This window comes from Apis cerana, linkage group LG5 (assembly GCF_029169275.1).
Source record: "Apis cerana isolate GH-2021 linkage group LG5, AcerK_1.0, whole genome shotgun sequence".
Taxonomy (NCBI): domain Eukaryota; kingdom Metazoa; phylum Arthropoda; class Insecta; order Hymenoptera; family Apidae; genus Apis; species Apis cerana.
Genome location: NC_083856.1, coordinates 4701256 through 4714453, shown reverse-complemented (window position 1 = coordinate 4714453; position 13198 = coordinate 4701256). Strand labels below are relative to the sequence as shown.

Genomic DNA, 13198 nt, shown 5'->3' with positions numbered 1-13198 from the left:
ACGCGCGCATATCTTTTTAAAATCGCATATATTTAGTAAAATTAGTTAGTAGCAAATTCGTGTGCATAAGTGTATATATGTTTTATCATTCAAATCTTTGTTTCTTTTAATTTTCACAGATTTCACATATTTAATTTATATTTATATTGTTTTGATGTGTTTTTAATGATAAATCAAACAAAATTATTAATTTTTTACTTGTGTATTTTAATTAAATAACAAATATTAATTTGTTTGAACAGTTAAGGTTATATACGAGAGAAAATTGTACTACTGGAAAATTGTAAGAATAATTTTTACATGTATAATATTTTTATTAATTTTTATTAATTTTTCTAATAAAATCGCATGATCGTATGCATTGCTTCATTAAAAATATAAATCTATCAATCATAACAATGTCGTATCTAAATTTTAAGATAGATGGTTTCTTCTTATAATTTGTTACCGACATTTTATAAACCTTATTCATCAAGTAACGCACTCTATATGAGATTTCGCGAACATCTCGATGTTTGGATGCATTTTCATAGTTCTAGAAAATTATTCTCAGATTGTTTGTATGAAATGGTTGACAGTTTGCTGTAAAAATTATAAAAAAATTTTAAGTGGTATTTAGAAACCAGTGTAAAATTGATTGATAATAATTTTTCTTGTGATTATATGATAATCATTACATTTTGGTTACACTTTTAATGCAATTAGAAATGCATTTTCTTAATGTATAATCATATTTACCAAACATAATTTTGTAAAGAATATTTGTTATGTTTTTTTTTATAATTTATTTCATATAATTAATTTTTTATTATATCGTCTATTAATATTTTTTTTAAAAGTATTTTTGTATATGAAATTCATAATGATTATTTATAGATATTTAATAGTTTGTAGATTGCTTATTGGTTATGTTCAATTAATATTCTCTAATAAGAAAAAGATAATCAAAGATAATCTTCTTAATAGAAAAAATTATTTAAAAACAATGTAAATAAATTATAAATAAATAAATTAATAAACAATGTGAGATCAAGTATGTGTGATCTATAATAATATATAGTGAATGTTGGAGCATTTGGAATAATTCATTAAGTAAATGAGTTATAAAAAATTCTAAAAAATAATAAACATTGATAATAAAATTCTTGTTTTTTTTTGTTTAATATTTCAAAGATTTATCCATATAGCATAAATTAAAGTAAAAAATTATGTTTGTTTTAGATGATTATGTCTAGAAAACATCATAATTATGCCAAAGTAATAAGTGCGAAAATGTGAAGTACTATGGCCATATTTGAAAATTATATTTGAAACGGAGATGTCTTCCTCAAAAATGATATCTGTGGTGTAACAATCTTAGGATAATCGATCTGAAACCACATAACAGCATACACGATTATCGATCAAGGATACGTAAACAGGGATACATAGTATAGTCATGCACACGCTGTGACCAGGCTACTTAGCGTACGTTTGTTTAGTACCTTTTACGACTATATCGTCTGGGCATGTGTTAGGTTACGAAGAAGCCAGTGTCTAGCGTATAGCTGAGGGTTGGATGGCACGGCGCCATACTTCGAGAGGGTCATTTATAACTGTTATCGTGAGACTTACTAGGCCACTTACTACTTCCACTATGTCTATTCTTCATCCCCTCTTCTATTTTACAGAAAGAAACGTAAGTGCAAGATGCACCAATCCACCAAACCTGTCGGTCATTCTATCACAGCTTTTTATTCGATTTTCTATATTGCGCCAGAAGATAGTCTTTGAGTAATGATAGTTTTATAAAATCGATAGGTTTTCGAGATATTTGTTTTATAGATTTGTCAAATTATAATTTGATAATATTAAAAAAAAATTTTTATTGTTTCCTTAATATTTTGTATTTTATTATTAATTTTTACATATTCTCGATGTTTGAAAGAAAAAAATTTGTAATTATTTTGATATTTTGTGTTTTACAGTTAATTTTCTATAAATGATCTATTCCTTTCTTGATGGACAAAAAATGGAATGAATTGAGACGACATATCGTGAATTATTGAACTAAAATAGAGTAATTTGTAGAAATATAGAATTAGAGTTGTTAGTTGTATTGTTTTCTTTAAGTACAAAATCATCAACAATGACTTCGTAGTTGAGAAACTATAGAAAAGAAGAAGATTATTTTATGTAAAATATATAATTGCTGCCGGGCCAATTACAAACCTGTTTTCATTAGCTTTAGAACTTGTAACAGTAATAGCTGTGCACACGATCCTAATCCTTTGTTCTCGCAAAGCAACTTTGAGTGGTGAACTGACTGAACTTTGGACACATAATGCTTACAGTTGGTAATATGCTAGCATTACATAAACCTACGTGATAACTATGCGTAGATAAATTTTCATCTTTAACACTGCTAAGTATAATTTCTGTCACAATGTATATGTAAGTATATTTTCAATTTACATTTACCATAGAAATATATTAATTTTAATTAATGACATTTAATTTTAAATAGTATACGAGTTGTTTAATAAATTATAAACAACGAAGATAAAACTGGTAACATCTATTGAAACTCTTCATGTTTATCGAACAACAAACGCAGAATAGTCGATATCACTTTTGTGGTTATTCTGCAGATTATAGCGTTTACAGAATTTTATTTATTACAACACGTGAAACGAGGAAGCATCGCGACATTGGTGTTGCAACTAACAGCTGGTCATATTGGGGACATTTCTCATCGCTTTTTTGTCTGTCGCTTAGAGGCGTAGCACTTAATTCTAATATGGAAATATGTCGTGCACTCCGCAAGCCGACGATTAATGCGAATAAATCGATTTTTGGCGTAGAGGTACGACGGTTGCCGCCAAATCCTGGAAGCTACGCCAAGTGGCGGAAACACGAGAATTCCATCTGGATTTACTAAGATCAGTGCCATTTAATGTGGGGCTCGATAAATCCCTTAAAAGCTGGTGGTCCGCAAGAAGACGGCGCATTACAATTTTCCAGAAAGGAGAGTGGCGAACGTCTAGAAGAGACGCAGACAAATCTGCAAATGCAAGGCTTCAGGTGCCAAATGCTTTCATCGTATAACGTGAGTAACTGCTATTCTTGTTTTCTATCGCAATCTATGCGAATCGCGAGAGCCATTCGGAAGCAAAAAAATACGTGTTCCATTTAAACTGATCGAAGTAGTTTGTAAAATGGATATGAAATGATTTTAATGAATACATTATACTATATATACATACATATGAATATATTTCGAATTGGATTAAAAATAATCGAGGAAACTGAATATGAATTAAAAGAAATATCTATACATTGATTTCAAAAATCTATAATAATATTTCAAATCTGACTAAGTATCTTCGATACATTATCCAATTTATTTTACACGCTTCTTCAATTAAAACTACTGTTTTCAGAATGTTTAATTTGCATCGAATCGCTCTGTGTTTGATTCAATCAAACAAGAGGATTCAATCAAAAGTTTTATGCTTAAATATAAAACAAGCTGTTTGCGACAATGTTATATCATGTTATCGTAATTTATTTTTCACGAATATATTCACGGAAGTCGCGCAATATCGATGGAGAACCAAGACGGTGGTTATCTCTGGTCAGGATCGTTCCCGTGCAACGTTAGTTAAACGTCGTTGCTTGCTTATGATTTCCATAATTCCGCGCACTTCGTCCGTGGCAGGCTCTAAAGAGCCAATATCGAGCAAAGTAGGTGTGTACTTTAATTACTAGAGATAATTACGTCGTCACCGGCTTCACTGAGGGATGGAGGTTTACTATGATAACAGAGTATCCAATATCCTGGTGAGTTACGAACCAAGCACGATGCAGTCTCCTGCATATGTATTCCGCACGTACGCACCCTAGATGTATTTACTATCGTATGCACGCCAGCACATGCCATCCGCTCGCGTTTGACCTCCATCCAGTTATTAATATAATTATCTTCCCGATTATTGTCTTACATTGCTGCATTTACGAACGTACGATATCCGCATCTATTTCTCTATCTCCTCTCCTTCAATTGAAAATTAGTATCTTGTCGTATGTCTCGAAGCATATCTGTCGAAGCATATCTGCGAAGATTAATTAAATATAACCATTTTATCCTTTTAAATAACAAATTTATAAACCGTACTTATATCGTTCGTACGAACTCTCTTCGTTATGCTTCGATGAAAGATTCCGTACGTCCACTTTATATGAAAACATCGATCGAACATCTCGCATAAGCAGGCACGTCGCAATTGTCCTGACTGGGGAGACGATAGAGTTGACAAGGGAAGATCGCAAGGCGCGGGGGAGTAAGAATTGCGGCGGAGGGAATTTTCGGACATGATATGGGGAGCGGGTCGTGCGAGTATTCCCGCATGCGACGACGATAGGTCGAAACGGGGGTAGCACGTCGGAATAATTTATTTAGCTCGAGCAATGTAATAATGGCGGGGTCGCGCCGAGTGCAAACTGCAGAACGCGTTCATTACTACTTTAGTCGAAAGTGTATGGTGTGGACAAACGGTTGGAGTGAGGGGTTGTATCGGGAGAAAGAGAGAGAGAGAGAGAGATGAGGAAAGGGGGATGGAGCCACGCGGTATGGAGACACACACGTGTACGGTGGTTAACATCGTGCCGGATCGGTATGAGTCGCAATGTGCGGTTTACCAGACGGCGATATTACCAACGTTAGATACACTGGTCGTCGGCCGGCCCCGAAGGGGGTGGACCATAATTTTCGATTCCTGTTAACCGTGTCCAACTATTTTTATTGCAACTCGGGAACGATCGTATCCGCGTCTACGTAGTATTTTTTTTTCAACCAGGAATTTTTTTCCATTTTTTCTTCCTTCCTCCTTTCTCCTTCTCCTCTTCCTTCTTCTTCTTCTTCTTCTTCCCTCCTTTTTTCTTTTTCTTTTGGGAGAAAAACCACGAGGAATAGATCGAGCGGAGGGTAGCGCGCAGTCGCAAGTGTTAGTTACCACGGGCGAAGGGTGGAAGAAATTATGTCCCCAGGGGACGTGTTTGAAAATTGGAAACGATCGACGCAAGTTGTAATGCCCGTCGAACTCGGTCTCACGTCGACCGATTCCGGATCAATTTATTTTTTGCGGGAATTAGTATCCGTCGTCGAGACAACCATCGTTTCTTCGTCCATGAAACGATATATTTTTAATCGTTGAAACGGTTGCTTCTTTGCTCTTCGACTTCTTTCAACGATTTCTCGACATAATGTTCTCGGCATAAGCTTTTTACCCACGGAAAATGATCAATGTGGACGTAAATCAATGTTAGATATAATTAGTCTCGGTGCTTGTATCTGTATTCAACATTTTTTTTTCTTTACTTAAGAGAGAAAGAGAGGAAATTATGTTAAGAGATACTATTTTATAATAAATTACAATTACAACTCGAGGGGTGCAAACGAGTTTTTCTATCACGCAGATTCTTATCGTTTATCGGGATAGCTCACATATCTGGATACTGGATATCGCGTTTCCGCGGGTTTACTCTCTAATCACATCCGGTTACTTAAGAGCCGCGCTGTAATTCTTCGAGTTCGCGCGGTGCAATGGTCGAGCGGGACAAAAGGGTGAAACTGAAAAAATAGATTTATTTTTCTTTCCGTGGACTCCTCTGTCCTCCATAGATCTTCCCCTTTTATCCTTTCCATAGTATAGCCAGAAATACGGTCGGCTACCCGCGGAGGCCGCACTATTTATAACTTCGACTCATTTTCCCTCATTGCGCGGGAACAGCGGGACCCGGATAAATAATTGTTTTTAACCGAAGTTTTATTGTGCCTGTTTCTGTAAACCTGTTTCTGTACAAATTGCGCGATGTACAAAGACACGTACCGGTTAAAATGAATTTATGGAAAAATAAAAAAGGAGGAAAAGGAAGATGTCGGAAATGTGTATTTGAAGAAATTTCATTTCTTAAAATCTTTTAAGTTAAATTATCTTGAAATAATCTTAAAATGATTCTTAAATGACGTTCGATTTCGTCGAGACGAGTTTTAATAAATCCTAACGTGTTTTCATATATGCTTTTAAATAATCCTGAATTCTGATAACTTTTTCATTCCAGAAAAATCTGTCTTCAAAATAACACTTTGATTATTTAAATGCTCTTTGTATATTTAATTTATTTTGAATTAGCTAAATATTATTCGCCTTTAAATGTCATAAGAATTCGATCTATCGGTAGTGTTCCTTGATCGTTATTTCAGCTACATGTTCCATAAAAAATAATGTCTGAAGCGGTTCGAACAGGATGGCGAACGGGTATTAACGATGTAAACGATAATGTAGAACATTCTCCTGTGATTCTGTTTCACGTTCATTTGCATGGAGCTTAATGCGGGCGCCGATCGTTGTTTTACTGCAGACAATGAATTTCAAATCAATTTATGCAACTACGATCGCAACCTTCGTGTAACTCATTGACGCCTACCCATAAAACCATCCACCACGTTTATCATCCTAATTACGCTAAGCGTAAATTTATTCCCGCGAATAATATTTATCATATCCTCCCTCAGAATTAACGTCATCTCTCTAAGTATTTTTCTATATTCACTACATTTTTCGTGACTCGTGACAATAGCGCAATTTATTTTTTATTATTCTAAAATCCTCGTATACGTAGCGTGGCTCAGAAACGTTCATTAATCATTCATGACACTTTATCCTATCGCATTTCGATTCTTTTTTATTAATCAGATAATGGAATATATACACGACTGAAGATTTTCACGATCACAGTTTTCTTATTTATTAATCAGATAATAGAATATATACATTAGATTTTCACGATTAGCATAAACAGTTTTAAGAATATTAGAAATGAGAGAGTGTAATTAATTTTTTCTATCCTCAAGATATCTCAACAGATGCTCGTCATGTAATGTGTTATGTAAGGAAGCTCGATGAATTTAACGATAGTGATAATAATTCTTGCTAACATCATTAGCAACACTATTCATTTTTCAATCAGTTTTCCAAACTCCTCTCCTTTACTTTCTCAATATTATTTACTTAAAAACTTTCCAAACTAAAAACTTCTTCTTGTTGGAGTTTGCTATTGAAATTCGAGTGAAGCACGCGTTAACTCGATAAAACATCGCAGGATCTTTTGATCGAGACGAGAATTTTTTTCTCAGATCGATACAAACGATAATTGCACGGTCGAGGGAAAAGTGGAACTTTTGGGAACGCGAATCAAACTTGTTCACCGTTGTATAAACACATGCACAAGTGTAATACGTGATAGCTTGGTTGATTCATGCGCCAAAGGGAAAGAGCGAAAAGAAGCAGCGAGAGAGGCAGGCCGGTAAGGAAGTGGCGCGCTCTACCGGAAGTGGATGAATTGGCTCAAAGGCGATATGGTCTGAAAGCTCGAAAGAGGAGGATCCGGCACTCAGGGCGACATAGATTATTCATGTAATTCTGCACTCACTTTGCCTAGCGATCGATCAGTCACGGAACGATGCTCATCTGAATAATGAAATTCGAGGATTTCTTGTGTCGATGACGCGACGCCGACGTCGGTCGAGCTCTGAGATTTTTCGAGTTAGCCGGGATATCCTTCCTTTCCGTGATCCGGGAAGAAGGATCCGCTGCGTCCATTCGCTTTAAAGCCGACACGTTCTATGCAAAACGACGCTTAAGAGCGTTACGTTGGATGTAATATTTACCATGAGAGGGCGAGGGAGCATCACCGGGCTCCGGAGGGGAAAACAGGACACCGAGTCTCTCTGAGAATTTTCGAGTACTTGCTCACTCGTTCTAAGATTATTCTCGAGTACGCAATTTCGTGGTTATTACCAAGAATTTTTCTCTTTTCTTTTTTTAAAGATATTCGAGCTTCTGAAATTTTTAATGGATTATTCTGAAAATTCGTGACAATTTTTTAACGCACGAGAAAATATCGTATCTCTATCTAAAACTTGCCTCAAAGGATTTTTCCACGATTTTAACATTTGCAAGAAACTGTTTGTATATGACAATAATAATAATTTCCTTTCTTCTTCCGCGCTTCTTCTTCAATATTTCAAAAATAGTTTCAGAATCGTGACTCATGTATACGTGTCCGAGCCGACTTGCAAGTTTAACTTGCATTAATCATTAATCACGATCTTCCTCCTCCTCCTCCTCTCCTCTTTAACGACACGGATATCGGGTATATGATGTACGACGACCGATTAATAAAAATTACTTGGAACGAGGACGTTTTTCACCTATTAGCGTTATCGTTAACCACCCTCAACCCCTCACACCCCGCCCTCGCGCTTGATTTACGGGCTGCCAATAATTAAGCGCGATATTTTCCAACCCGTGCACGGGGATCGTAATAGCGATTTTCTTTTCGAAAATCTTTTCGATAGGGATATAAATTATCATATCCCGTAGAACTGATTCCCACCGATATGATGTGTTATATATTGTCGCGTGGCATAAGGTTAGCTCGATTTTTCTCTGATCGATAGGGTCGTTTACATATTAAACAGGGTGAATTTACGCGCGCCCTCACGACTTGATATCGCGATATACCAGTCACCTCGTAATTCGCACGCAGGTGTTTTTGATTCTTGCGGCGCGAATATGGTCTGCCCGTGTATTTTCCAACCCCTCTGTGCGCGCACACGCTTACGAGCAACATGGTGACACCTATGCACACCGTATACATTTATATATATATATATATACGAGGCCGGGACGAGTTTACGCTTTTTCTGTCTGCGTATATTGGATTTTGTTCCGGCGTATTTATATCGTTGCACGTTGCCGTCTGAGCTCGAAACGCGATAAAAATCTTGAAAGCTGCGCCACTGACGTGCCGTGAAACGTGTAACCAAGTATGAAGCTCGACGCTAGGAGATAAAGTGGTTCTTTGGGGGACGGGAGTGTATTAAAATTGTTAATCCGTTCGTTCGAGCGGAGAGCCGTGGAGAAGAGGAAGGAATGGAAAAGGATTTCTTTTTTTTTTCTTTTATATGGATATACACGATGATGTGACGAATATATGACGATTCGAAGAGATGATTTTTCAGAGATATTTTTATTCCATTGGTATAATCTCTTTGAAATATTTTTACGGGAAAAATTTTGGGTAAACGTTATGGAATTGTAAATTCCTCCCTTTCCTTGGGACGGTAGATTTAGGAATGGTAATGGAAATATTGCAAAAAGTGTTGAATCAATTTGATTGAAGTTTTATGTACTTATCCTATATGGAATTATCTACGGTTTCCTGATATTTATCTTGAGAAAAGATAGCAGTTCCGATGGAATAATCCGTCGTGCTGAAATTTCGAATTTTTATTATTCTGCGAGATTCTCAATATTCTTTTTTTTAAAATTGGCTGTGAAACTAGGTTCGCTTGATTGTTTTAAAAATCGATTAAAATTAATAATTATCCGAAACATAAGTAACATATTACTCGTATTATTCATAGCACTTTAATGAATATACATAAATAGTATACTTATAAAAAAATCTCGAATTCGAACGAGAGATTTCGTTAAAAAATATCCGAGTTATTCTCATAAAATTTTTCCCAGCCGACTAGAACGTAAAGCAGCAGGGGTACGAATGGGACAATCCCACCCTCTTTAAACTTTATCTCGCTGTTTATTCCAAAACTCTCTCTCTCTCTCTCTCTCTCTCTCTTAATAATATACTCGGTTAACTGCTATCTAATGCAGCACTTTCAGTACGTAACGATTACTCTTAAAAACACTCAACCGCACGTACCCGCCGCGGCCACTTAACTAAATTTCAACCGCGCGTACGAGTTCCTAGAAACCCTTATTTCACAAATAATCCGAGCCACCTACCTTCCTTAATTATCCCACGAGGGATCGTTTCGTTTCGTAAACTTTGCCTCCCCGAGATTCCTGGGGGTCGTAGGCCAAGGCCTTAAACTTAGAAACGATCCACGACGTTGAAGCGGGCGTTCAATGCGATCAAAGCAACGTTTGATTCAAACGTGCGTTCCCCAATTTCAAACTCTTTCTGAATGTTCGATTCGAACCATTTCTCGGCTTAAGCGTCCAGTGTTCGCAACGCTTGGGAAAGATTGGAAGGGAATTCGAAATCTAATCTCTTCTGACAAACTGTCTGTTCCACGCGAGATGTGGAAATAATTTGGAAATTCGATTTTCTCATTTCACTATTGTCCATTCGCCTATCCTTAAGCTATTGTCGTTCCATCTTTTATCTTGAAATTATATTTAAAATATTGTGAATAATTTGTATTTGATTAAGATTCGAGTATGAAAGAATAGAAAGGAAAAATCTTATATTTCTGCTAATCTTATATTGAACTGTAATTTGTATCTCGAACAGGATGTGATATATCCTTTAACTTATCGCTTTTCGATATAAATACTTTGTTATAAAAACACAAGTATATAGAGCAATTAAAATACCAATTAAAATTTATTACGTTTTCCACATAATCAAGTCGCATATTTCTCTTCGAAATGATCTATTAGCATCATCGATCATCTTGAGAATCGATTTGGACATCCGGCACACGTTCCACGTGTCAGGGAATAAAAAGATTCAAATTCTCGGAACAAAACGACAGACATCGGTCTCGTTCGGGGAAAAAATTCTATACGACGGCAGTAATATCGAGCAGAGGACGCGTCAGAAATGAAATGTCTCCGGCATTTCGTCTTGTATGGGGAGGAGGCATTCAGAGAAATCGGCTCATTGGTAGCTCGAGATGGCCGTATTTTGTCTCCTCGGATTTACGTGTAACAGGATGCGTGACTAGTATTTCATACTTATCGCGTGCTCCAGAGGAATCGATATCATTTATTCGATCGACACCTGCAATCCATCATCTTTCGTTTCCTTTTGTTCTCCTTTTTTTTTCCATCTCTTTTCTCCTCGTTTCTTTGGAGGGGGCGAAAGAAAAGTTCGCAAGTTCGATCGTGCGAACGATGGGCCATCGACAAAAGCGGTGGCCCATCGAGGCTCGTTAAGTCGCGACATCAAAGCAGCTTAAATTTCGTTTCGTTGCATCGAAACGACGATGGAATGTCGTCGCGGATGAAATAAGCGTATCGAGAAGACGCAATTGAAACGATATTGGAGCCATTTTCATTGGGAAACGTTGTTAATACTGACGAGGGGGATTACTCTTGTAACTTGCGTTTCCATATCGCGTTTTATATAAATTATCGAAATTGGCCATCGACCGAACCGCGGAATTTGAATATCAACGAGACGTTGATGGATAATCCATCGTGTTACTTGATATCGTTTCTTTTCGAAACGAAAAGCTGATTCCATTTGAATTTTAAACTGGCGATTAAATGGAAACACGGGCAACGGAATATTAATGTATTTTGCGGGGAGAAAGGAAATAATTGAGAAGAAATATTGCGAGGAAAAAGCAATATTTTTAATTTAAGAAAATTAAGATAAAATCCTATCGAGTTTAATACGAAATTCCGGTATACATTTATAGAATTAATAGAACAATTGTTTGTTCTAACGAACGCACTCATTCGAGAAATAACAATTTCTAAAAACGTGTTTGACGTGGATGATTATAAATTTTGTTAAACTCGTTCCATTTTATTTTCGCATATTTTCTCGTTCGATGCATTAATCCAATTGCGTGTGATCGAATCACGATCTCGAAACACGCTTGACAAGTTCTATTTCAACGTTCAGATATCATTCCTTTTCTATTCTTTTCTTTTTTAATTATTCACAGTCACTATATCAGCCTCGAGATATACTCCGGTGATATTTTAAACGGATCAGAGTCGTAATTAAAAAAGGAAAAGCGGATGTAACCGAGAAAGCTTATTTCTTCGCGCGAAATCTCCGGATGTCTTGGCTCAACTTATTCTGCGGCTCCCCTCGGTATGATAAGTTCTCACCGTTCCCCGTTTCACGGTGTAATAACCATTTGCTCAGTTCCTGGGCAGTGCCCATTCCCATGGACGAAGTAGCAACAAGATTTTATAGCCGGTCCCCCGGGGACCAATGAGATTCCTCGACCTCAGGTCTGTCTCTGATACCGAGAGGAAAAATGTCCAGACTTGTGCACTCGAGACACGATTTCTCCTTTCGTTTGCTTTCTTGTAATTCGATCAGTTTGTTTAGTAAGTAGGGTGCAAATAAATAATGTAATAATAATTGGGATGATCAGTGATAACTAAATTATTGATTAGCGATTTTGCAAGAAAATTTTGCAAGATTTTATAAGTTTGAATTTTAATAATATTTCTGTATTAATAAGAAACAGATCGATTCTTTTTTATCGATTATTAATATTTATAAATCTTCTTATTTAATTGCCATCATTTTCCATATTCGACTCGATGTTATACCGATAAGACTTTGAATTATATTCCAAGTGATTCGAATCTTTTGTTTGAAATATTTCAAATTTCATCAATGGAATGAGTAACTGGATATCGTCTTCTCTTATTTTTTCAATAATTATCTCTGTCTCCTTATTTGAGTTTCAAATAGATTAAAGAATTTAAAGATACAAGTCGGAATTTAAACGCAAAGATTCGAATTGTTGCGGATCGTGTATCTGTTGAGTTTTCTATGCTTTCGAATTCGATATTTTTCTACGCGATTATCAATATTTTCAGTCTCCTTTTTCTTCAATTCGAAATTCAAATACGTCCAGTGTATCCGTTTTGACGAGTTGTCTGAGTCAGCGTTCATTTACATCCGAAAAATCCCATTATCGTAGAATCCTATCCTTTCTCGTTTTTGTTCTCTATCGTTGTTATAGAGAATTTCTTCTTCGTCGTTGGAACAACGGTGCGCGCAAAATTGTATCGATCAACAGAAACGTCACAACAAACTTCTCACTTGTGCATCGTACATCAACGTAGGAAAAATTGGATATTGTTTTGCATAAATGTTCGACACAAGTTCCATATTAAGAGAAAATGAAGAGAACTGTAGAAAATTGTATTAATTGTAATTAATTAGACCAAAATGATGGATTGTCGATTTGCTTTTGCATTTATGTATCCTCCTCTTGTATGGAAAAAGATATATTGATCAATTTCTTTTGAAAACACAAGTAGACTGAACAAATATTCCATTGCAAATATATGGTAATATTTTCGATAGTTTGATCGATGAACTAAGTGAAATGGAAAAAAAAAAGAGAGAAAAAAAAGAATGCATT

At 36.0% G+C, this 13198-nt stretch overlaps 1 protein-coding gene across 6 annotated transcripts in view; it reads left to right on the top strand.

The window, feature by feature from the left end:
• Positions 1-52: 52 nt before the first annotated feature.
• LOC107996518 (nephrin) overlaps positions 53-13198 on the top strand; it is a 419478-nt gene continuing 406332 nt past the window's right edge. For 5 of the 6 annotated variants that reach the window (XM_062074576.1, XM_062074581.1, XM_062074577.1 and 2 more), the window contains exons 1-3: positions 53-283; positions 1222-1678; positions 1968-3088. The gene's annotated coding sequence lies outside the window, so the exon portion shown is untranslated. Of the gene's footprint in view, positions 284-518; positions 1093-1221; positions 1679-1967; positions 3089-13198 lie in introns of those variants that run through there. The other variant, XM_062074574.1, reaches the window with a different exon arrangement.